The 26,461-nt window shown below is 42.3% G+C and overlaps 1 protein-coding gene across 7 annotated transcripts in view; it reads left to right on the top strand.

Annotated features, from left to right (window-relative positions):
- Nucleotides 1–26,461, top strand: part of TSGA10 (testis specific 10) — a 539,078-nt gene that overhangs the window by 173,440 nt on the left and 339,177 nt on the right. The window contains exon 1 of one of the 7 annotated variants that reach the window (XM_069636645.1): nt 22,453–22,478. The exons of 5 other annotated variants lie outside the window; for them this stretch is intronic. The gene's annotated coding sequence lies outside the window, so the exon portion shown is untranslated. Of the gene's footprint in view, nt 1–22,452; nt 22,479–26,461 lie in introns of those variants that run through there. One more of the 7 variants, XM_069636643.1, reaches the window with a different exon arrangement.

Here is a 26,461-nt window from a genome sequence, read left to right on the forward strand (position 1 = left end):
GATGGTGAACTTTTAGAATTAAAACAAGGTAATAGAGACTTGATTGCTTATATAACACAATTTAAGTCCCTTGTGTTAGAAAGCAAGTGGCCCGAGGCTAAACAAGCCTCGTTGTTTTATCGGGGCCTTAGAGATGAGTTAAAGGATGCCTTGTCTGGAGTAGTTGAACGCCCTCCTACTTGTGAAGGTCTGATTGATTTGGCTATTCAATTGGATTTCCGTTTGAGTGAAAGGAAGGCAGAGAGACGTCATGGTCAGAGTGATGTAAAGTCTATACTTAGAGTAGATAGACCCAAAATAGAGAGTAGACTCAAAGGGAATAATTCATCTCCAAGAATCAGAGGCCCGTTAACAGTGGAGGAAAAGACTAGGAGGAGAGATAATAATTTGTGTTTATACTGTGGAAGAGGTGGGCATTTTTTAGGAAACTGTCCTTACACTCCCAAGAAGACTTCTTCCTCAGCAGTCAAGGTACAACAGATCGCCAATACGGTGCAGACAGCGGTTCCTCATATAACCATAAATGTATCCTTATTTTTTGATTTGGAGTGTAAGGGAAATGGTCCTGTAATGATTGACTCTGGTGCGACTGGGAATTTCATGGATTGGGGTCTGGCCAAATCGTTGGGAATTCCAATTATTCTGAAGGAGGTTGTAGAGCAGGCTAGGGCTGTTGATGGTACATGTTTATCTTCTGGTCCTATTACTCATAGAACTGGTTCTTTAACTTTGGAGTTATCAGGAGGTCACAGAGAGATAATTTCATTTGAGTTAATTGATGCCCCTTTGTTGAAGATTATCTTAGGCATGCCTTGGCTTACTCTTCATAATCCCCTAATTGATTGGAGTGCTAGGACAATTGACATGCAATCCGATTTTTGTAAAGAGAATTGCTTTTCAGGAAGTCTCTTAGAGGAAGAGGTAAAACAAAGTAATTCCGTATCTAGTTTTCTGGCTGAGACTGGAATTGGAGGTCATGATGTGGGAGCTGTAGTGGGTCAACTTCCCCAGTGTTACAAAGATTTCTGGGACGTATTTGATGAGAAAGTGGCAGGAGAATTACCACCCCATAGATCCTTTGATTGTAAAATTGAACTGGAGCCAGGAACAATTTTGCCTAGTAGTAGGGTATATGCTCTTACTGAGAAAGAGAATGATTATTTAAAAGAATATTTGTCGGAAAATTTGGCCAAAGGATTTATTCGTCATTCTAAGTCACCTGCGGCCTCTCCTTTATTTTTTGTACCAAAACCGGATGGCTCGCTTAGAACTTGCATAGATTATCGAGCAGTTAATAAAGTCACTATTAAGAACCGGTATCCTCTTCCTCTCATCTCAGAAATGCTTAATCAAATACAAGGAGCAAATATTTTCTCTAAATTAGATCTGAGAGGAGCTTACCATCTTGTACGTGTGCAGGAAGGGGACGAATGGAAGACAGCGTTTAAGACCAGATTTGGGCTGTTTGAATATCAAGTTATGCCATTCGGTCTATGTAATGCTCCAGCGGCTTTCCAATTTTTCATTGATGAGGTTTTTAGAGAATTCTTGGATATTTTTGTTGTCGTTTATATCGATGATATTTTGATTTTCTCTTCTGACCTAGATCAACATCAGAAACATGTGCGCTTGGTGTTACAAAAATTGCGAGAAAATCATTTGTTTGCCAAATTGGAAAAAAGTCAATTCCATACCGATTCTGTGGAGTTTTTAGGTTTTATAATTTCACCTAAGGGTTTAGAAATGAATCCTAAAAAGGTGCAAGCCGTTCTTGAATGGCCCCCTCCTACTAAGGTTAAGGAAATACAAAGTTTCTTAGGGTTTGCCAATTTTTATAGGAGATTTATAGAAGGTTTTTCTCGACTGGTTGCTCCTATAACGAGACTCTTGAAAAAAGGAGTGAAATTTGACTGGGACCTTGAAGCAGAAAAGGCTTTTCAAGAGTTAAAACAAAGATTTACTTCTAGTCCAATTCTAATTCATCCAGATCTTTCTAAACCTTTTTTTGTGGAGGCGGATGCTTCAAATTTAGCGTTGGGGGCGGTGCTTTCTCAAAGGAATGAAACTACTGGTCAAATACATCCAGTTGCATTCTTTTCTAGAAAGTTTTCTGCTGCTGAAGTGAACTACACAATTGCTGATCGGGAACTGTTAGCAATAAAGTCCGCTTTTGAAGAATGGAGACATTTTCTTAAAGGAGCAAGACATACAGTAACGGTCCTTAATGATCACAGAAATTTATTGTTTTTAAAATCTGCAAGAACTTTGTCTCCACGACAACTTCGTTGGTCTTTGTTCTTTGCAGATTATGATTTCATTGTGACTTTTAAACCTGGAAGTCAGAACAAAAAAGCTGATGCGTTATCTCGCCAATTTCCTGGAAGTGAAGACAAAGAGATTATAGAACCAGAACCTATAATTGCCCCAGAACGTTTTTTGTTAGCTGGAGCCATTAAAGAAATGGATTTTTTGAATGAAGTTCGTCAAAATATGTCCTTGCAGAAGATGGAGGAGTGGGTGAGACTGGATCCAGCTAGAAAGTTGAAAGACAATCTTCCTTTTTTTGATAATAAGCTTTATGTACCTACTGATGAGTTGAGAGAAAAGGTTTTGAGAAATTGTCATGAATCCATTTTAGCAGGACATCCTGGGTTCAGAAAAACTCTGGAACTGGTTCGAAGAAATTTTTGGTGGGAAAAAATTCGCCAAGACACATTGAATTTTGTTAAAACTTGTGTAGTCTGTGCACAAGCGAAAAGTCAAGTTGGGAAGCCGCATGGTTTATTGGAGCCGTTACCTGTTCCTCCTCGTCCTTGGCACACAATTTCTATGGATTTCATAGTAGATCTCCCTCAAGATAAGGGTTGTACTACCATTCTTGTTGTGGTCGATCTTCTTACTAAAGAAGCACATTTTTTACCAATAGAGGGAGAGGTTACCGCGGAAAAACTGGCTCATAGTTTTTTGCAAGGTGTAGTTCGACTACATGGACTCCCAAGTCAAGTTATCTCTGACAGGGGATCTCAATTTATTTCAAAATTCTGGAGGGCCTTCTGTAAGAAACTTGGAGTGGAAGTTAGTTTGACTTCTGGGTATCATCCGGAAAGTAATGGACAAGTGGAGAGAGTAAATCAAGAATTGGAGAAGTTTTTAAGGTGTTATTTACAAGCTAGAGAGGAATGGGTGGATTTGGTGTGGTTGGCAGAATTCTCTTACAATAATTGTGGAAAAGATGCTACTTCTATGTCCCCTTTCTTGTTGAGTCGTGGGTTTCATCCTCGCTTTCTGAGTTTTGAGGTGTTGGAGGAGGATTCAGGGAATCCTAGAGTGGAAGATCGCTTGTTGATAATGAAAAATAACTTGGATAGAGCAAAAAAGGTTCTGGGAGAAAATAAGTTGAAATATAAGAGATATGCCGATTTGAGAAGAAAAACTGGTCCTGAATATAAGGTGGGAGACTTAGTTTGGCTTTCTACCCGATACCTGAAAATTAAGGGGAAGAATAAGTTCAGTCCAAGATTTGTAGGCCCTTTTGAGGTAGAGAAAATCATCAACCCTGTGGCAGTACGATTGAAATTACCCAAGCAGTTGAAGGTACATCCTACCTTTCATGTTAGTCTTTTAAAACCAGTTTGTTCAGGAGCTAGATTCAGAACACCACCTTCCCCTGTGATTTTGGAGGATTCATCTGAGGAATTTGTGGTTAAACAAATTTTGGATTCTAGGAAAGTGAGGGGAAGATTGCAGTATTTGATTGATTGGGAGGGATATGGACCGGAGGAACGATCTTGGGAAGATTCAGTTGATGTACATGCCCCCCGTTTAGTTGCTAAGTTTCACGCTAAATACCCACACAAGATAGGCCCAGAGACTGGGCATTAGGAGGGGGGTACTGTCAGGTTTCCTTCTCTTATTCAAGTTTCCTTTTCATTATTTATGCTTTTCAGATTAGCTTTGTGTGGGTGGGAAGTTTTCCATTATAGTTGGTTAGGCCTTAACTTAATGATTCAGAATCCTGGTTCTGACCCAAGGCAAGATGGAGCCTCACAGTGACAGCTCTGATTGGCTAGAAGACAATGCTGAACAACAATGAACATTCTAAACTGTCACTCTGTGCCTTTCATCATCAAAACCCCATCTGAGAGGACGTGTTCAGTGGCTGCTCCTGCTTTAGTATTAGGCCTGGTGGATTTTATCCTTCAGATCTCAGCAGTTGAGCGGCTACTTTCTTGGGGGTTCAGGAGAAGTCTTCAGCTGGCAGGAATTCGTTTTGGAAGATAGGAAAAGCAGGAAATCTTTGTGAATTCGCTAAGGAGATAAGTGACTTTATTTCTACTGTAAATCTGTTCATCTTAAATACAGTCTCCTTGAAAATTCGTTAAAAGTAGTGTTTCAACTAAAACAATTGAACTATCGGAGTACGCTTGTGTTTCCAGTGCGGTGTTCCTTAGCGCGAGATTTTGACTGTAACGTGCGTATTCAAGTGAGCGCGTGCTTTCTAGCATTTGTATTCCGAGCGCGAGCAGAGGTTGGTCTCGTGCCATTTTAAAAGCGCGTGTGTTTTATTGCGCGAGAGATCCTTTTCGCCAAAAGCTATACGCAGCGTGAAAACTACAAAGCGCGTGTGAAATACAAAGCGCGTGTGAAATATAAAGCGCGTGTGAAATACAATGCGCGTGTGATTTTTAGCGCGAGTATACAAAGCGCGTGTGAAGTATAAAGCGCGTGTGAAATACAATGCGCGTGTGATTTTTAGCGCGAGTATACAAAGCGCGTGTGAAATACAATTCGCGTGTGAAATATAAAGCGCGTGTGATTTTTATCGCGTGTGTACAAAGCGCGTGTGAAATACAAAGCGCGTGTGATTTTAAGCGCAAGAATCTGTTCGTCGCGTGCCTTGTGAGTGCGCGTGTGTTTTTTCCATCGCGAGTAATTTTGCGCGTGCCAATCACTTCGTTGCTTTTGAACTCAATAGCGCGGGTGTTCTTATTTCGCGTGTTTCGCAGGAGAATATTATTGCGCGTGTGGACCATTGCGCGTGTGAATTGTTGCGCGTGTGGATTTTTGCGCGTGTGGATTACTTGGATCGCGCGTCTTCATCCGTTTGCGCGTGTTCTTCAACCAGGAAGATTTCTATGTGAAGTTCAACGATTAATGGAAATAACCTGCGTGTGCAGTTAGCACGTTTTTTCCTCTTTCTTCAAGGATTCAAAGACTCAAGATATTATAAATAGTTTGAAAAGTTTTGATATTACAAGAAAGAACATTTTAAAGACAATCTAATTGAACTACCAGTGCAAGTTGGAAAAAGACAAACAAAGAACTAAAACTTCCAGTTTTGCCTAATGTAAGAAGTTGCTGGGAATTTCTAGTATCGCAAGTAAGAGAGATTTTCAGCTTCTTATCCGCTTCTCTAAGAAATTTCAAGAGAAGAACCAGGTAGGATTCTAAATTATTAGTTAAGGATTAATTACTTCCCATTCATAAGGTTAAGTAAGTGAATTAAGAAAGTGTATATGTTATTCTTTATCCTCTGCAGGTTCAGCACTGATTAGCCTTGACGCAGTCTGCCTGGTGTTGTTTTGTTGTCCCATTCCCCCTTTCCCTTTGGGGTGTAGTTTACAGAGCTGTATTGAAAACTAGTTCTGGGAAATACATCTCAGGGGGATTGTCGGGGGTTCAGCAGCTTCCGCGGATACAGGACCTCTCAGCCTGACAGATACACCTCAGTTAAAACAAAAGAGATCTGCCACAACAGAGGAACAAATTGCTTCTTTTGGGATTTTTTCTGGCTTAGCCAAATCAATAAATGCAGCAACCCTCAAGACAATGCCGCAAAAATGCAAACCACCAAAAATAGCGCAAACGAAGGGCAAGGGACCTGCCTCCAAACGCCCTCGTACAAATGGAGCAAAAAAGTTTATACGAAACTTGACGACTCCCCCTCGACCAGAAAGTATGAGAGGTATTAAAGCGGCCTTGCAAATTGAGAAACCAGGTAACGAGACAAATCCTTTTAATCCTCTCGAAGGAAACAGTGGAAACTCAACATCCAGCCTTAAAACGTGCTCGTAAAGAGACTATGTCCTCAGACGACGCTGACACTAATAAATCAATAGATCTATGCGATCTATCAACTTATACAATTGATGAAGAAGCTGAGCCCGAAAATATGTCAGCAGTGGGGGAAGATCTTGAAACACCTAGTGAAGAAGAGATCATAAATGACTCTAAAAGAAAAATTATTTGGCGCAGGCGCCATGTGCAGATGCTCCCAAAATTGCGGCCAGCGAATAGTAACAAGAGTCACTCCACCACTGCCGATGCTCGACAAAATACAAACAACAAATTGCAAGAAGCGTCGGTAAATGCGCCTCTAAAGTGTAACCCAAAATGCACTACTGCACAATCACAAAAGCAAAAAAGATTGAGTGAACAAATGGCTTCGGAAAAGCCAGATGGTGGAAACTAGAATTGGAAAATATATTGGAAGACAACAGCGACCTAAACTTAAACAGAGCCAATGTAATGAGGCTATTACATTATGTCCCTGCATTAGGCAACATAAAATCGGACAACATTGCAATTGTCAAATATAAATCAGAAGCAAGATCAGATTGGGTTGTTCTACACATGAAATCTAAGAATCTAGCCAGACCACTCTTAGAAGCAAAAGAAGACCTGCTGTTCTTTGGGTTCGATTTTACAGTATGTGATGCTCAACAACCTGTTACTGATGGTTCAAACAAGCATAAGCAGAACGGATCCTCAAACAACATCAAAAGAGATGTCCTATGGAAACAGATGAAACATCAATCTGCCTACTCAACGGGAACACAAGAGTCCAAGACCCATGCTTAGGATCATGCAGTGTCAAGAGGTATGACCCAACTTCTAACACCCTGGAACACCCGCGGATTTGCTCACCTATTTCAAGATGGTGACATACTAGATTTAAAAAGTACCTTTATCTGTTTACAAGAAACGTGGTTACGGGAGCTACCATCAAGTGACGGATATACGGTATTCTTAAATGCGGCAGGCAAAAATATATTTGTACGTCCCTTTTCTGGCCTGTTAACTATGGTAAAGAATTTCTGCGGGTTGGGAACTATTACACATTCAAAACCCGAACTTGTCCAGGCTCTAATTTTGCAAACAGTAGTTGCAGCCCAGGATGAAAAATCAATTAAACAACAACTACTGTTAATGAACTTATATTGGAATCCTGCGATGATTTCGGAAACTGTATTTCTAGACGCTGTAACAATGGAAATAGACAAATGTCACGCATCTTTTGTCAATCCATTCATAATAGTGTGTGGAGATCTAAACTACACATGGTTCGACAAATTAAAAAGACGAAATCCATGTGAGATACTAAAATGTCCATCAGAGTTTGCTGACCGAGGAGCCAAATGGGAATATCAACTGATGTTGCGACATTGTGTAATGTTGAACGGCTTAATGCGTGGTGATATCCCCGCAGCATATACGTGGCATCGAGGAGACACGTCAAAAACCCTTGATTATATATGGGCTTCTGAAAATCTTCATTCCCATATGACAAACCTCTCGATATTGAAGTCAACTAAAAGTGACCACGATCCGCTAGTGCTATCATGGGAGAATCCACACAAAAAGCAGCTGCGAACATATACATTTCCATTAAGCATTAACAGTGCCCAAAATCGACTGCGAATAAACAGCGAGCAGATTGACAATCTAACAACTGGCTATATTCAAACACGGAAACAGAACAACCAAGCATAATAAATATCCTCACTAAAGAAATACACTTACACAAACAAACCCAAGGCAAGAATAGTCTCTAACATGCACCAATTCAGTCCAGTATTATACGATGCAAAGAAACAGCTACAAAAGGATCTGAAGCAATTAAAGAAAGTAGGCGGATTTAACCTAAAGTCGTTGCTGATGGAAGACGACAGCGATACCGCAACTGGCTGAAGTCATTCAATAATATACGAACACAAGAACAAGCTGAATTGATGCTTCGACTACTTATCCAAAAAGACAGCCGTAACATCTGGCAAATTATAAATTCTGGCAAGTTAAACCAGATGAGTGCACTATCAAACGGAGTGAACGCTGCCAGTTGGGTAAAGCATTTCACAACAGTATTTAACAACCATGAAGACAATAAGTCATCTAACCCGTTGGTAGTAGCAAACAGTTGGAATGTGATCGAAACAGTTGAAGACATTGAATTAGCTATTCAGAAATTGACGACTTCACAAGCCGCTGGACCTGATGGCATCTCAAGTCAAATGCTTAAAGCAAACAAAGAAAATTGGGCACAATTCATTAAAGTATTGTTTGAGCATATAGCCATGACAAAAAAGATCCCAGTCTCCTGGACTAGCGCTGTGGTGGTACCAATTTTCAAAAAGGGCTCCCGTGATGATCCAGTGAACTATCGTCCCATTGCGCTGTTAGACACCATGGGGAACATTTTTGCCACCTTTCTCCAAAAGAAAATTGCATTATGGGCGGAAGGCGCACTGATATCTGATAACAGACAAACAGGCTTTACCAAAGGTGTTGTGGTGGAACTAAACTTAGTGCTATTGAACTTGGCCAAACTGAATGCTTTAAAACAGAAGAAGAAACTGTTTTTGGCATTTGTCGACCTAAAACAAGCATTCAACAGTATCAACCGCCAGCTCCTCTGGAATAAATTGAAAAACTGGGGTTGTCCCAACCAGCTTTTGGCTCCACTATTGGCACTCTATGCAAATAACAGCATTCAAGTATGTTTAAACACGGAAGGGGATCTAACAGAGGAAATACAAACAACAAAGGGGGTGAAGCAAGGCTGTCCCCTAGCTGCCCTATTATTCAAACTGTTTATAGCCGATCTTCCAGCAGCTTTAATGCAAACAAGGTCCTTCCTCCCCGAAAATAAACGGAAATCAGTTAAGCCACGTAATATATGCTGATGATGTGGTACTATTAGACAGCACGGAAATTGGCCTCCAAAGACTGTTGTCTGCTCTTCAAACATATCTATCAGCCAATCAGATGACTATAAATGTGAAGAAATCGCAAGTCATTGCATTGGGTCCAAAAACAAACGCCAAGAACAAAATATTCACGTGGAAAGTAAACAACGAAGCTCTGTTCAAAGCAGATACAATCCGTTATCTGGGGGTTGTATTTAATATCTCGATAAGAGAGTGGAGCTGGATAAATGAACTGTCTTCACGAATGAAAATCCTAGCACTACAAGGAGCAAAACTACATGCAACATACGGGAAGTTTTCATTACAACCAGTAATCACTTTCTATTCCCAAAAAGTGATTCCAATAGTATGTTTTGGCAGTGAAACAAGTTGGTATATTGATGCCAAATTTTGGTCTCAATTAGAAGGCAAATTTTGGCACAAAGTTCTTAAATTACCACAGTATGTCTCAATGGTAGCAATTCATCACGAGCTGGGACTCAATTCTTTACCTTCCGTAGTACTGTGGAAATCAATACGTTTGCTCCGTAAAATGAGAGTAACACCTGATGCAAAAACTTATCTGATTTTAAACAACAAATGTTCAGACCCATCAGCTTACTTGCTAAATAGCTGGGAAGAGAAACTGTTGATAATTCTAGCAGCAGCGGATGTAAATATGTCATTGGTGTTGCATATTCCACAACTAGCGCAAGTTAAGTTTAGTCAATGGAATTGGATCATAAACACTAATACAAGAGCTTCATTGTCGACAGCTATTGACTTGGGAATGTCTTCTTAAAAAGCAGGAGAGTTACCTAAGTACCTCACCAAATTTCCATCTCAATATCATAGAAATCAGTTCCTGAGACTCTTTACCATACACGTGAGATATTGATGAAAAGAAAAGACCCGGCGACAAAGAGCGAAATCTGTCATTTCTGTCTGACAGAGATTGAATCAATAAAACATTTGATAATTGAATGCTCTAATATCACCAACCAGCGTGCATTGCACTTAGCGCGCTTTGCTCCAAAGAACAGAAACATGGCTGAATGGTGGAGCTATGTAATATCGGGGATAAATACCAACTTAACCTGTTCAATCATTAACTTCGTTGATATGATCCTTCCACGTGCAGCGGAGCTGAGTAAAACTTGTCCGTGAGGTTATAAATTCAAATCAGTGGCTCAGGTGAAGGGAAAAGAATAGGGAATTTGAGAATCAAGAACTAAACGCTTGTGTCGTTATGGATGACTGGAAACGACAAATAGCGACAAATATTGTCAGTAAACCTCCAAGAGGAGATGGGAGAAAGCGATTGCATATCGCGTTAAGCCTTATTTGGTTCTTTCTTCTTTCTCTCCCCGTTTCCACTCCTACTTTTTATCTCGATGTTTCTTCTTTTCTCTTTCCCGTTTTCTTTTCCTGGAAGTTGGAATGTAATGTATTGACGTAAATTCATGACAAAAAGTTTGTTTGTATTTTCAAACTAAAGTCAATAAAAATAATAATAATAGTATTGACAACCACTATTCAGCACATTTAATCCACGGTCCATAGGTTGCAGTCTTCAGTGGGGGTTCTGCCCCCCTGATTTTTGCAGGGGGTCTAAACACATCAAGCACCCAACATAGTTGGAACTACTGCACCCAGCCTGTCGTTTTTTAGCAGGATTTTCCCGCAAATGCCATTTTAAAAAATAAATCTGTCACAAATCTATACTTCGAAAGAGCAGCAGGAGTGACGGGATGAAGGGGGAAACTCAGAGAAGAAAGACTGGGAGATGAGAGTAGAAGGGGGAGGTGGTGACAAGCAAAGTGGAGAAAAAACCTGGAGTGGGGAGCTGAAGGAGGAGGCGGTGACATGAAAAGTGGAAGAAGGGAAGACTTAGAAAGGAATAGGAGTAGGAGGTGGTGGCAAGGGAAGTGGAGAGAGGAAAGACCTGAAGGGGACTAGAAGGAGGAGGTAGTGAAAAGCAAAGTGGTGTGAAAAACCTGAGGGTATTCTCACTCCTACTCCCCTGGGATCCTCTACACAGGTGGCCAGGGAAAGGCCATCGCTTTTGTATCCTGACCCTGGGGGTGGAAATGCGAGGGAGGATCACCTGGGTGGAGGGTGCTAGGGGATTGGGAGTGGGAGACCTTCAGGTGAGACATGGTATCCCTGTTATCCTAATGTCAACCAATCTAGTCCTCCCCCGACATTTATGGGTTATCGTAGGTCAACTCCCTTTCTTTCCTCTTTTGGACATTCTCTCCCCACTCCGGTACTGAGATGAAGAAGAGACAGCCACAAGTAATGAACACCACACATTCTCCCCATTATGGTACTGGGACGAGGAATAAGCAACTAAGAGTAATGAACACCATTCACTTTCACCACTTAGGTACTGGGACGAAGAAGATGCATGAAAGGTATGAAAGTCAGGCAGGGCCTCTTAATCAGAGTCAGGCACAATTGACTGATTGAATACACTTGCAGCCCATAAGGACCACAGCTTGAAGGCCATTGAAGGCCAAGACATACAAGAGAAACACAGGGAACCCAGAGGCAGCCGTGGTGGAACACAAGACGAGAAGCTGGCAGACATTCCCAAACTAAAGAACGCCTCCCTTACGAAGAAGAAAACCTCCTGCATGAAGTGGGAGCAAAAGGAGCTGTGGCAAGGCATAAATGCCAGGAATGTTGCACCCGGCCTCACAGAGGCACTGAGCCTGCCAACGCCGACCAAACTCCTTTCCCTACGCGAGCGGGGCTCGCAGAAGCAGTGACAAGAAGGAACCACCGGAGGCAGATGCTGACAACAGGTGAGTGTTGGGAAAACTACCTATAGACCGGGGCACATCGGGTGGGCTACATAGGTTTTTCAAACAGCGCAGAGGGAATGAATACTGGCATTACAAGTAGAATGGTGAAGTTAAATGAAGGCGCGAAAGGCGGCTGGCGCAGAAACGCATTGAATACCAAAATTGAATGAAAAGCAGACGTGCTAATATTGAATGAAACTAACAAAGCTATTAATATTGGATACCGAACTGAATGAAAATAGCAAAACTGCTAATATCTAACACAGAATTGAATGAAAACAGCAAACTGTTAATATTGAATACCAAATTTAATGAAAGCAGAACATCTGCTAATCTAATAAAACAAACTGGATGAAAAAGCAAACGTGCCAATGTTGAGCTGATGTTTAATCATGTATTGAAAGAAAGCAAGAAACTAAAATTGAATGAAGAACTCTAGCTGCAGAATTGAAATCAAGTCTGGGAAACTGTTTGTCTTTGAAGCTGCCTTTGAGAAACCACTTGTTTATTGAATGTTTAAAATGTTCAGAGGGAAATCAAGATTCCTGGTTGCGTGACCTGTAATGGGTGGACCGTGTGGTCCAACAACTGTGCCAATACCAAAGAACCCCTATATGCTAACAAGGAAATCTGCTATTGTGTCAAGAGGAAGACTACTATTGATGCATAAAAGGCTTAGGGAAGAGATCCCTAAATTATGAAGAATAGTTGGAATTGAGTTAAAAGTCAAAGCTTCAAGATACTTCTTTTTGTGACATCTTTTGACATTGAACCTAGGGAGTAGAACCCTGAGACCTGCTACCAAGAAACTGTAGTGAACCTGGGGAAAGGTATCCTAACATTTGAAAAGGTATGGAACGTTATAAACCCAAATCCCAGAGAACGTGAACATTGTGGTGAACATTTTGGTATTTGAGGAGACCAAGTTGAAGATTGAGGTTGAGCTAGATATAGACCAGAACTTTGCTTTTGGAACACTGTTTAATTTATAGTTGACATCCCTCTACATTGTTTTGATGTTAGTTGTGAGTGCCAGGATAGGGTTTTGACACAGACAGACTTAAGTTGAACTTACTGACACACACTATAGGTAGGGAAATCCCACCTTAGCATAGGGCAAGTTAGGCCTTACACCATCCTGACATTTAAGTTAATAAAAGTATTTTCATTACATTGAATCTTTTGTCTGTGTTTCCTTCCATAATGCCAACCTCACAGTGGACAGTTGAAAGACATACAAAGGAAAGAGGAGGCAGTTAAGCCAAGCTAAGAAAGATTCTGAGCTCTGTGAAAAATTAGAAAAGTGTCATGTTGCGATGCAACACTTTTATTTGCACCATATTCTGTATCTATGTAAATATAGGCACTTAATGTGGAGCAAATGGGAAAAATGTCATTCCATCATGGATTGATGCTTTTCAAATTTTACATGGGACTTCAAATCGGGCCCTGTGTGGTTTCTGTTTTAAAACAGAAAGTTAGCTCAGGGTTCGGAATTGAGGGAACTGAGGGCTATTTAGCTCCGGTTAGTAGCCTAGAAGTGCCTAGTTAACTTGACACCAACAGCTACCAAGAGCCACTGTTATCCCTAGACCAACTGATGCTAAACGCACACACCTATGAATTTAACTCTGTGCGTTTGGGACAATCTATAAATAAACACAAGGAGACACCTTTACCACATTTAAAGCATAAGACGTCATCATAAATAATGGACAAAATGATAAGTTTGCACTTTATGTGGAAGTTAGATTTGCGTAATGATATGTACTAGCTCCTTGTACTCCAGTGGGAGCTCCTGGTTAATGTTGGATACCCAGGAGCTGCTTTTAGCTCCTTCTTATCCAGTCCTAAATTTGATCCCTGAAGCTACAAAGAATGCTGTAATAAAGCCAGATTTAATTTTAATTTTAATTTGCTTTAAGGTACCTTATTTGAACATTAAGAAATTAGAGATGTCGTAATGTTCATGAAAGTGCATGCACATACAAGTAATAATCCAGTAAGTAAACAATAAGTGAGGGTCATTACAGAAATCAAGCTAATGTAGACGATTGTTTTTTGCTCTACACATAAACTAATTGGCATACAAATAGAAATGTTTTCTATCTTATCATTGGTGGTAATATCCATTACCATAAATGCTCATCAGGGTAGGGGTTAATACTAAACTGGGAAGAAAAGGAGGGTGGAGGTAGTGGGAGAAAGAGAGAGGGAGGCTGTTGAGGTGAGTACCGGGTTAAGTTGCACAGAAAGCTCAAAGCTGGAGTATTTTATATGGCTTGTGGGAAGACACATAGTTAGTCACATACGTCCCGATATCATTTTTAACGGTCATCAACCACCTCTGTTTTTCCATCAAGTTTCCACTACATTTTGTCATATTTCATCTATCCAAAGTTCAACTTGCAGCGGGTTTTGTTATTCCATTTCTTAAACGTCAGCTACCTTCCCACCAAGAAGCCTGTGACCATCCATAACTTCAGTGTTTCGTGTATGGAGGACAGCAACAAGGTGTCATTGAACAGTACCTTTGTCTGGTTAAAGGTGAAGTTGCAATTTGTCTGCCACTGCTATCTTTCCAGATGTTTTTTCACTTTTGGACAATTCATACATATGTCAGAGGTTGACGTTCTCTATCATACATTGTATTTATGTAGCAGACCCAGTCTTGTCATATTTATTGATAACCATTAAAGACTATATAACCATTTGTGCTGCAAATAAATATACAACTTGCAAGCTCTGATTAGTCTGGCAGACTGAGGAAATCATGTTTTACCAATTTTACTTAGATATCTATATTAATTTCAATTTTTCAGTCTCATGTTCTTGTCAAATAGTGAATTTTTCCTTTATAAGCAGTTCATACAGAGATGATGCAGATGATTTTGTCCTATCAAATAATTGCGAGCAATGCATTAAACCCTAACACACGTGTTGGTGAAATATGTTTTCAGTCCATGTACAATGTAACAATGTAATGTGAACCTTTTGTCAGATTTCTGCCATTTTGGTGCCACTTGATACATAGTTCTAGAATAAAGCAGAAGGGGTCAGGGGTTAGTGTGTGGAGAGGTAGAGGCCGGTGCAAATCCTGAAGTGTTGATAAGTGCAGATTGAAAGAACACAATTTCGGTGTGGTAGTATGTTTTTACTTGTTTCCTGTTGAGGACAGGAGAGGTGTGTGCACCTGTAGGGGAGCCCTAGGATGTATTAACCTGCTTGACTTGCTGCCATCACCGACTGCCAGAACAAAACAAAGAGGTGATGGCTGGAAGGTTTATAATTCATCTGAAACCTCTGGCAATTGCTCAGGACAACCCTTAAGACCATCGTTCTTCACCTGCCAAGCCATTACATAAAGGGGAAAGACCATATGCAAATCAGGCTGGGTCCCACCCTCAAAGGGGCAGTCCAGCCCGAACTGCTCGGTCACATCCCTTCTGCACGAGACCACAAGCATTCCCAGACATGTTTCAGCCTCATTAGGCATAATCATTGAGGAGTAGCATGGGTCTCTAGGCCCAGCAGTGCTTGAACTACTGTGGCTACTCTGGAGTAATATATACCTGGTGTGCAGCACACTATACGTTTATCTGTGAATGAGACTGTCATGTTTAGTTTTCAAAGTAAATCCCTACCTAGCAAGTTTACTGGTGTCTCAGTGCTGTATCGTAATGGTGCTAACATCTCTTTTTGTCCCTGTAGTGAGGGGTCAATCTTCTGTAAAAGGAACCTTTATTAAAGCACCAGAGAATCCTTGCGTGTCCATGTATCTGCTGTCCAATGGGAACCTTCCCTCCTTTATACAGGACATTGTAGCTCCCGTATCCACCATGAAGGTAAACGTTGTGTCTCCTATATTCACTCCCATTTTATGCTCCTTTTTTGGGTGCAGGGTTATAGATAGGAATGGACATGTCAGGGCTCATTGTGGGCTGTCCTATTGTGAATACATGTTCTTCCCTGGGTGCGGGAATGTGTTATCACCCATGACACTTACTCCTGTTTATTGTGTCAATCTCCCTCGCGGCAGTGCGTTCTTCTCCTAGGGCGGTGGGACTGATTGGTATAGGGCCTGCTGTTTGGTGTTCTGTGCAATGTTTGGGGTTGGGTACTGTTTGGTCCGTCCTGTGTAGGGGGCCCCATTTGCTGTTGGCCTGGATATTGTGGCTGCACTGACTCTGGGACGTATACCCCAGGCTGGTGCCCTATATGTTGAGTCGAAGATTGGGTACTGATGAGGGCACACCTGGATGATATTGCATTGGTTGCCTGTTTCTACAACCTCGCACCTACTTTTACTGCATTTCCAACATGCCCCTCTGAACCTTGGTCTGAAACCTCCAAAACCTCCTCCTCTCCCTCTTTGAGAGTTGTTTCGTGCTCCTTGTACCCCACCCAAGTTTCTTCTATCATTTCCCATATTATCTGCCCTACCTTGCTGAGGCTCCTGGTCCAGTCACCCATCGTTAGCATTTGTGACCATTGCACCTTCCATACTGTGGCTAGCTTTTTCTGCACTCATTTTGCTTCTGCTCGCTGCACTTGCTCTTCCTTCTCTGTCTCTTTCTCTTTCTCACGCTTTTAATAATGTACTGCGCTTGGATTCCTCCCCATGTTTTAGCCTCAATGCCCACTATTTTGTCTAACTCTGTTTGTACCTCTGTTGAAAGACACCTGCGCAATACATGATAAAATATTGGTATGGTTTTATTGCATGCTTCGCCTATCTCTTCCCTCCACATCTCCTGAAATGAATTGATGTATAAAGCTGGGTCATCATCGGCTTGCATTGTGCGTGCCATGAAAAATCCTATGTCAGGTTTGTCTGGGTATGCCCTTCTCAACATGTCCCATACATGGGCTCTACAGTTGTTAAACGAAGCCCCATCGTGTGCGTCATTCTCTAATCTGACTCCAGGATACCCTGCTTTCTCCCAAATGGTGTCTGTCTGTTCCCCATATATGCTGGCGAGTAAACTTTTCATGTCCCCTACTGCTAATGTGACACCCTCTGTTTGCTTTTCAAGTGTGTATATCCACTTACCCGCTCCCGCTGTAAGAGTGGGACGCGTCTTTATCATATTCTTTTGTCCATATGTGGCCAGTGCACATATTGTGATCTCCATATCTTCTTCTGTATTAATGGAAATTTAGTCACTTTCTTCCCTGTGTTGTGCATTCTAGCTCGTTTTCCCTCTTGCTACTGCAATTGTTATTGGGTTGGGCCTAAGCCACTCCCCCGTGGAGTTCTCTCCCCCTGTTCTCCCTGTTTCCCAGTCTTCCTCATCGTCCTTCTGATCCTTCTTTCTGTTACTGCTGAATCATAGTCGAAAGTTTATCTAGTCTGTTCTAGAGTTTCCCTCACCTCTCCCTTCTGACTGTATGTCATCCTCCATCTCTATTTTGACATTCTTAATCACTGCTCTGTTCATCTTTAACAATACCTCCCCTGCTGTCCATGTGTCAGCGTTAACTACAGGACATGATCCCTCTCACTCCCTTCTCTTTGTCAACCTCTAGCTCTTCCTCTGTCTTCTGGATTGCTGCGTGCAGATCCCTACACAATTTGTTTTCTAGCTTTGTTATGATAGGATCTCTGTTTTTAGTGTCCCCATGGGCTTCCCAGGATGTAAATGATCCTGCTTCGGTTCGGGGCTTCGATCAGGGATTTGTATATCCCATGGCAGGTTTTACTGGATAGGTTCCAGCTAAGGGTGGATATATCGGCTGCGCAGGCTCTGAAGCCAGTGCCGATTTTGTGTTTTCTTGATCTGGTGGCAGGTCAGCGACTGTGCAGGCATCACAGCTTCTCTCATGCTTGTGCTGTCACTTTATAATAGAGGGGCAGAGGCTACAATGGATGTTTCCCTTTGGCTTCATCCCCTCCCTCTGACTCCTCTAGAGCTTCCAGAGCTCTAATATACTCTGCCTCCTTTTCAGCTTTCAACCTTTGTAAATCGATAACAAGTGCGTGTACATATGCTCAATGATATTCTTATTATGTGTGCCTTCTGCTGGCCATAATGTAAACATTTTCCCTTCAGTCCCTTCAGACTTTTCTAAATTATATTTCAAGATCTTATCCCTATATGTCGCGAGCTCCCTACATATGTGGTCAATTGGGGTACACATTGTTGACATGATCAATGTCACAATGCAATACTGAACAAAAACTAATAACCACAATGAACAAAGCACCAACAATTAACAAAACCAATCTCCTGAGGTCGCCCCCTGTGGCGTACCCCCGAGCTAGCACAAAAATACGAAACTAAAACAAAATTAAATTCACTGTGTGTCTTTGCACCAGTGCAAAATTCAATAAAACTTTTCCCAATACAATCTTCTCCATGCTCTATGCCCACTCTCCACACTCACAGCAATCTTCTCTCGTCTCTGATCAAATACACCTGTTATATTTACACTTTATACAACAAATTAAAATTCACCACTTATATACATCATTTTTTGATTTTTCCTCCTCTGGTTCCCTTGCCCATGGAAAGGAGGGTTACAGTCCTCACTAGTGCGGGACTTCCCACTCTTAGTTAAACAGCGCGACCCCCTCTCCTCACAGAGAGACGTTAAAACTGTAATAACCATAATGATTACTACTACTTGCTGTGACTTCACTGCTTCCCCTCACGGAAGCCCTCTTCTCTTTCAACTAAAATAAAAACATACGCAAAAGTTGATACCACGTGGTTCACTCTTCACGCACTCCACTTTCACACATATACTCACTGCCGTGTTCAAAATTGCCAGGAGCTGGGAGCTATTTAGCTCCTGATTATAGCCAAGGGGATCACGGTTATCTTGAAGCCAACAGCTACCAGGAGCTACTTTTGACTCCTGCAGCAAGTGGTGCCATACAAACCTAACTATGTGATATTAACTGGGCATGCTTGGGAATGTATATAAAGGAGAATAAAGCACACACCTAAGGGTCATTTAGAGCATATTAGATCATATGAAATGGACACAAAGTTAGAGTTGGCATTGTGCGCAAAGTTAGATTTTCTGTGCGCTTTGTACTAGCTTCTGGTTCCCTAGTGGTAGCTCCTGCCTAACTAGTTATGCCTGATACCCAGGAGCTGCTTTTTGCTCCTGGTCAACAAATCCCAATTTCGATCTCTGTACTCTCTCGGTCGTCGTTCTTGTGTCAGGTGCACTTCGCTCTCTATGTTCTCCTGAGGCCCTCTGATGGCGTCTCTGCCCTCAGGAAGGCCTGCACACCTGGGGGTGGTGCCACAGTCTTCAGCGATCAGGCAAGCCGATGGATAACTCCAGCGCTTGCTGGCCTCCTCGTGGTGCACACAGTTTTGCCTCCCTGCAGGCAGGTGCTGCATACCCAGGGAATGCAGCAGAGGGGCTTTTGGGCCAGAGAATCCTTAGGATCACGAATCTGGGTCACAAAATGTAGGGTAAGACCCAAAAATCAATAATAAAAGTAATCCAAATGAGTTCTGATTTATTCAAAACCTTCCAGCCATCAACATTTGGTTTTTCTTTAATCACTGACTGCCGGGACAGCAACAGGGTCTGAACATTGTGGGGTGTTTTGTGTTGGAATGATAAAAGTGGTACAGGTTGTGCTACTGTCGTGGAAAAACACTAGCACAGACTCTTCAGGTGGATTGGTGAACGTCTTTAATAGCAGTCAGCAAAGCCAGCATGTACAGGACAAACAGCAACTGACGGCAGAACGATACTTGGCGCAGCAACCCCCCTTCCTTGGTTCACTGGGCTTTTATACAGAAGAGTTCATATGCATTTCAATGGCAGGGGTGGTTCAGGTATTGTATGGGATCTATTAAGTTGTTACATTTAAAATTATAAGTTGATTCAGTATCTATGAATTTCTGAGTCAGAATTTGATATTATACCATGCACTGGCAGCAAAGGTGTAGGGTAATACGGGAGCAAGAAAACCGCAATCAGGAATAATTGAAAAATCTTTCAATGAGCAATACAAAATGGTGGTGTTTTATATTAGAAAGTAGCGTGACATTGCAAAACATTGTTTCAGAATACTTTAAAATGCTGTTTGCTGATTGGTAAATCATGATTGCTCCATGGGGTAATCTATACAATACCTTATATAAAAGGGGACCCCCAAATTAACTCACAACAAGTGGGCACTCTACCTTATTTTGGGGTAAGTAGACATTCAGTATAACATGAGGTAGTTAGAAGGTTTTTCAACAGTTAGACCAAGGAATTATATTAATCTACTTGAAATCACGGTAAAAAATCTTAATTTATTCAAGAATTCATAGTTATAAAAGACAATTCAGCTTGTCAGTATTGTTATAAAACACAATCCTTATTGTGACAAAGTGTCCTCTAGAGTGAGAACTAGTGTTGAATTAATAAACACAATTAGTTATCGACAACGTTCTAAGCGGTTGTTTGTGTACAGTTGTCTTACTCTTAGAAGGAGTCAAGTTTTCTTATTCTAGTATATCTATAAACTAGAGCTTGGGACTCAACATGTTTCTGTTCTCTTTTGTCAGTATCGGAACATTCGTCAGGAGAATAGTCACTTAGGTTGTGGTAACGCTAAAACATACAGTTTGCCTTGATTATATCAAACATTTTGCTTGTGGCAGAGATTTGTTGATTTTCTCTGTATGGTGTAACTGTTTGAGCGTGAAGTTAGTCTCTGGTGGATGATGTCCCCTGTAACGTTAGGACTATTCATCGGCGGTCTGGTTCAGCCTTTAGTGCTGTGGTACCGACCTGTTGTTTCTTCAATCAGTGGTTTCTTCAAAATGTAATTTGGGATCAGATACTTCTTTAATTAGTTAGTGCGGTTAGATTCCCCGTAATTTGAGTCTGCAGGGTAGATATTGGCTTGCAAGGTCTTTGTTTCCTTGATGGTTATTGGGAGCTCACTTCTGGTGACTTTCAGTGTCCCGATTCAAATTGGGAATCTTTAAGGGTCATAGGCCATTGGACCATATTGATCCTTTTTAACTCCGTCTGTCTCTCGGTTTCTCCCTGAGTCTATGATCCAGAGGTCTAGGCATAGACTAACTCCTGGTGGGGTTGGCTTCTCGCTGGTACGGTACTCAATACCGGTATTGTGTGACTAGTTTGGTTAATTTCCGGGCTACGGTCCTCGATGTGTCCGGGGTCTATTAGGTATCTGGCAATCCGGGGTGTAGTACACCGCGCTCGCGCTATCTTTCTGATTAAAAGAAATCTGTACAATGCCTAACCCTATTCGCCTATCCTATCCCTTATGACCGTTCTGTTAGCTACATCCTAATAATGACTTCACGGTGGTGCCATTTAGTTTCCCAGACTTGTGATTGGGCAATGAACATTTTATTGTGTTTCATTCAGTCCTTAATATTTGATTGGTGGAGCTCCTTAGGTCGTCCTGGTGTGGGTCGCTTTGGTCTTTGCTGACCAATGAAATTGTGAGGTGTGAACAGTGTGGCAGCAATAGTATTTTTCACATCCTGTTCTCATGAGAATTAAATATTGGCACCTTCTTACCGTTCTCACCCTTCGAGCTGCATCAATAGGCAGCATATTATTGCAACTTCTGATTGGAAACATGTAACTTCCCCCTTTCCTTTCCCATGGTTTGTGGGCATGACCTCATGTAATGATCCCAAGCCCTTTGATCTGGGGCCATGCATCTGTTGGAATTATGTGTGCTTTTACCTTTGAGTTGACATGTAGTCTGGTGGCTAAAATCATTTCTGTAGCTCATTGAGGTGTCCTAATCGTACAATATTTATTTCATCTTCTGTGTTGAACTCCGGCCTTTGGACCTTTCTTAGCATTGCATACTGAGTTCTCTCTGGGCTGAGAGCTTATGCACCCCTAGTACCACAAGCATACTCCCTCCCACCAACCCCTTTTTACCTTTTCCATTTGTTAACCTGTCTTGTTTCTTTTTTTTTTGGGCTGTTGTGAAGATTTTATTCTTAAGGATACCCAGTATTCACAGGGTGTGGGTAAGCAAGCGCCCAGCTTCCCCGTCGTCCTCACTCTCTCTTCTCCCTTCTCCGAATTTCTGTGTCTTGTTTCTATCCCACTCCTTCTTCCCATGTCCTCTCATCCTTTTTCTCTATTCCTTTTCCACCAGAGACCATGGTCTAGTTTACCCCAGGCGGGGCACGGTATGCCAGTATCCAGCCTCTTCCCCGTAAAACCACTATGGGCAGACTGATGGGCCCAGTATAAAAGCTTTTAACTTAACATATAGACACTCATTCAACACAGTCCCATTTATTACCAAATACATTCTGCTTCTGGCTGTTCCTTTTAGTCCTGCAGTGTGTGATCATGAGCAAAACGGTCGGGCTGCCTTCTCCTTTGTTCTTGTAGAAGGGACTGCTGATCTGTATAGCAACTGTATTTTATTTAGAACTGGAGGGATGCTTGAAAGGGGGGGGGATGCGTGCCCGCGCGCGTGCGTGCGTGCGTGTGTGTGTGTGTGTGGGTGTGAGACACTGTGGTAGGGACGCGCCACTCTTTAAATTACGAAATGAGATAGGCGGATTAAGGTTACTGTTTTCTCCAACAGGAAAGCCATGTTTTGGCATTTCCCCTTTAATTAAGATTACCTGAGCTGTACATTATGACAAAACAATGGCTTGGAACACTGACACACATACAGGATAACAACTCCATTACAAGAGCCTCTTTGCGTAGCTGCTGGCCGAACAGATAAGTAATGCAGACTCCTTGCTCTCTTGTGTTTTCTGTACATTATCCGTCCCTTTTTTATGTCCATTTGTGTCATTCTATAGTGTGGTAGGTTTAACTCCAATTTACATGTGTGTATCGTTTCTGCTTATCTCTAGTATTCTAGTTTAATGCATCTGTGTTGTTAAATATACTCACATGTGCGGAAAATGTGCTCTTTGACGCACCAGTCTGTCTGTTAATTGTACGAAACACAAAGCTCCTGGTCTCCTTAATCTAATCCTTTCTGCTCGGTCTATCTACTAAGTGCGAGTTTGGTTAGACGTTTGTGTTAAACCTTGCAGGCCCCACTCCCAGAACCCTACAGCAGTAGTAGCTCTGGACAACTCACTTAAAAACTTGACATGTTTGTTACTGAATGAATGTTTGGTTGGCAACGCGCCACCCCATTAAACGGCAGTGGGTAAAACGTTATGGCATAGGGCCACAGGAGCCTCTGAGTAAGAGCCCTGTACCCTACAATGGCCCTTGTATTTTTTTAATGAGTAGTTAAGAAGGCAGCTAAAGGAATAAACGTATCAACACGGAAATCAGTGCTGGACACGAATGGGTGGCACGCTCACCAGTGTCAAATGTAGGACTTTTGAATAAATAGTCTATTTCATATAACACTTGTTGAGGGCTATACATAGGCAATAGAGGGCTTTCCCATATGTCCCTGCCACCTGTAGGGTATTGCTCTGTCTCATCAAGCGAAGTGATCTGGCAGGCTGGAGGGGACTCCATTAGCCATTGCCTGAAGCTCAGCCATACAATTAACTGAAATGCTCAACGTGCTTGATCGTAGATTTTGCAGCCTATATGTCAGATACTCTGATACAGACAGCATGTTTATATATCAGTAGCTTCTCAGAGTACTAGATATACATTTGTCAGTGGGCCTTTCTACAGTGGAAATACGAAACCCTCGGGGATTAAAAAGGATACAGACCTATCTGACAAATTCAATTGTTGTGGAAACTTGAGGCCTATTTCTTAGTTATAGCCTAATGGTGTTGCTTCAGTGCGACCTCTGCGAGACAAAACTAATGGTATAGGATATTGTACAGTAAGGTGGTGCTCATTAAGGACATTTGTTTGCAGAGGGATACAGTACCTGGCTATAACCCTTGGGGTATGCCAATCACCTTTTACATTATATTGAAGTCTTGTAATTGGACATCTTTAAGCATACACCGTTTTCTGGAACCATCGTTATATTAGCTGGCAATGGACTTCCTCATTTCTTTCTGCAAAGAAAGTTCTCTACTTAGATAATGGGTTAGTGAGAGCCAGCCACGTTATCTATATCTACATTGGTGTCACATAAACGTGATTTAAATGGTTGTTTCTGCCTGCAAATTCAGTGTTTGAATGGCAGTGGATTGAATGCAGCTATCAAGCAAACTCTGGTGTAAAACCTTTGAAGCAAAAATGTGTTTAGCCACTTGCTTTTAAAGCAGTGCAGAATCCCAGCACAAGACCATGGTTCAAGTGTTCTGAAAAAGTTTAACAAGCTTGTTCCCATTGTAAAAGGCCAATTTAACATTCATTCTCCGCAGAGTGCAAGCAATGGAGCAAAGATCTCTAATGTGTTCTAGACCTTTTGAAGTGGGGCGCAGGAACGGCTTGAAAATCTGTGAATGGGATTTATTGGGGGGGCATTTAAGTGCTGGGAAAAGGACGTAAACAACTTGGGCATCTGTCGAAATGGATGTAATTGAGATAATATACATAAGCAACACTGTTGACCAATAGATCACCATATGTGGGCCCATGAATCTTGGGAGGTCTGTGAGCAGAAGTCAGTTTAGCCACAATTTATTTGAAATAGATTGATTTCTTGCAACTATTCCTAAAGATTACAAGTTTCTAGACACCAAGCGCCGTAGTATAGAAAGGGCAAGATCGTTAATGCCAGGTTAGTGGCATGTACAGCCAGGGTAACAACTCAATACTGCTAGTCATAAAATCACTGCCATTGGTAAATGCATTACCAATGTAGGGGAGGACTGGTCCAAGAGACCCCTCTCGCCTGCGTTTCTTCCCCAGGTGAGGGCTATGGCCCATTGGGCGCTCCCTCATGCCACCCGGGCCCAGGTGGTGGAGGGTTCACCCACTGGAGACATCGCCCACTCGTATCGAATGCCCACATCTATTGATCACAACACAAATTTAGTTAGGCCCAAAACCCATTCTCTGCCCAGTAAAGATGGTGTGAGCTCAGCGCACTGTAGCGCGGCCCCCACCCTTGGAGAACATCCCTGTTGCCGCAGCACCCTGGCAGATCCGCTGCGAGCACGTTCCCACGAACAAAACGGACATGAGCTAGCGCAATACGCTAACATTGTAACAGTTCACCTCCCGCAGTGTACCATCACTATCAGCATGACCCGGCCAGCAGGCCTGAACAATGGGAAGAACAGTAAAATAGTCCTCTGATGGCAGACAGTCGTTATATATATGTATATATTAATGTCAAGACCTCTTGCATTATTTCTTTCTTCCACAAAATACAAACACCTGTAGAATGTATTAAAATGAGAGAGTATGCTCCCATGATATAAGCTATGGCGAGCTCGCACCCTTGCAGGTGGATGCTAACGATAAAGGGACGCTCCAGGGGTCTGTTCGTTGCGTGTATCACTGGGCAGCCTACCTCACATGGTTTCGCGCCATAAATAAAACTAATGCTGCTAGAAGTACGCGAGAACTCAGATGCAACTATAATATGAACTCATGTCAAGAATGCGCAAGAGTGCACTTATCATGTGTGAATGTCTGAGCCCCCCATATGCTACCACCGTCACGTACAGGGGCGGATCGTTTTCTATGTACTCCACTGATCTAACCACTACCTCATTTACTGCAAATATATATGCATGTAACTAAAACACTGTAGCAGCTAGAATGTAATGTACAAAAATGGTGCTCGGACTGGGTATAATGGAAACACACCCAGCCAAGGTTAAATGCATGTTTTGAAGTGATTTTAAATAAGTATTATAGAAAGTATTCAAATGTTTGCGATGTCTTTACTTATATTCAGCAACACACAAGGGAGATACCTTTGTGAAAGCGTACAAGGTCTCGATGTATCCCCCTCCCTCCCTCAGAAGACTGCCAAGACATGAGAACAGAGCCCCGCTCTGTGCTATCACGCCTCCCCCGACCTGACTGGAGCTGCTTCAAAGACTTGTAACCCCACTGCAGCACCCAAGGCCGCGGCCAGCCACCTGCATTATTTACAGCACAGCAGTAAACCTTAGTTTAAACTCAAGCGCCCCCTCGTAAACCCCACAACCCACCGGACTGTCCCAGACTTATGGCCCTGCGCAATCAGGACACCCAACACTTTGACGACACACAGCGAAACATCTATAACCACTTCTAACAAGACAGAAAGACCTGTACCACCCGCTCCAGTCCCCGAAGCTTAGCCCCGCGACCCACGGTCCCGGTCAACAGATCACAAGTAACCAGGCTTCGATATATTATCTCCGGACCCCTCACAAGGTGCATTCCTCCTGTGTTGCATTAACCTATTGAAAGATTTACTAAAGAGAATAGAACTGTAAATGACTGAATGACTGCGGGGTGCATGGCAGAGGGCAAGCAAGTCAGGAAAGGCATTCATCTCTGCCACAGGCCGCCACAGCACGCCAACACCGCCCGGATGAACTCAAGCCGACCTGCCAGGCCCAGCCCAACCCACGAGGGTGACCAGTGACGTCCTCCAGCCAAGACCAACCACACCGCAGCAGCACCTATAGTTAGTCGTCGCCACCCAATCCCAATGAACTTGTGCCCCCTATAGTATGTAGGTTTTGATGACGTTTTTTGTAAATATATACGCCTGTCTTTGCTATTGTCAGACAGAGCGCTCTCGGAGTTTGCAGAGTTCTTTGCATGCCCAATTCTGATTGATAAACTCCCATTTACGCTCACCCGCACTCTGTCTTGGCTTTA

This window comes from Ambystoma mexicanum, chromosome 7p, assembly GCF_040938575.1.
Source record: "Ambystoma mexicanum isolate Mex_15411 chromosome 7p, UKY_AmexF1_1, whole genome shotgun sequence".
Lineage (NCBI taxonomy): Eukaryota > Metazoa > Chordata > Amphibia > Caudata > Ambystomatidae > Ambystoma > Ambystoma mexicanum.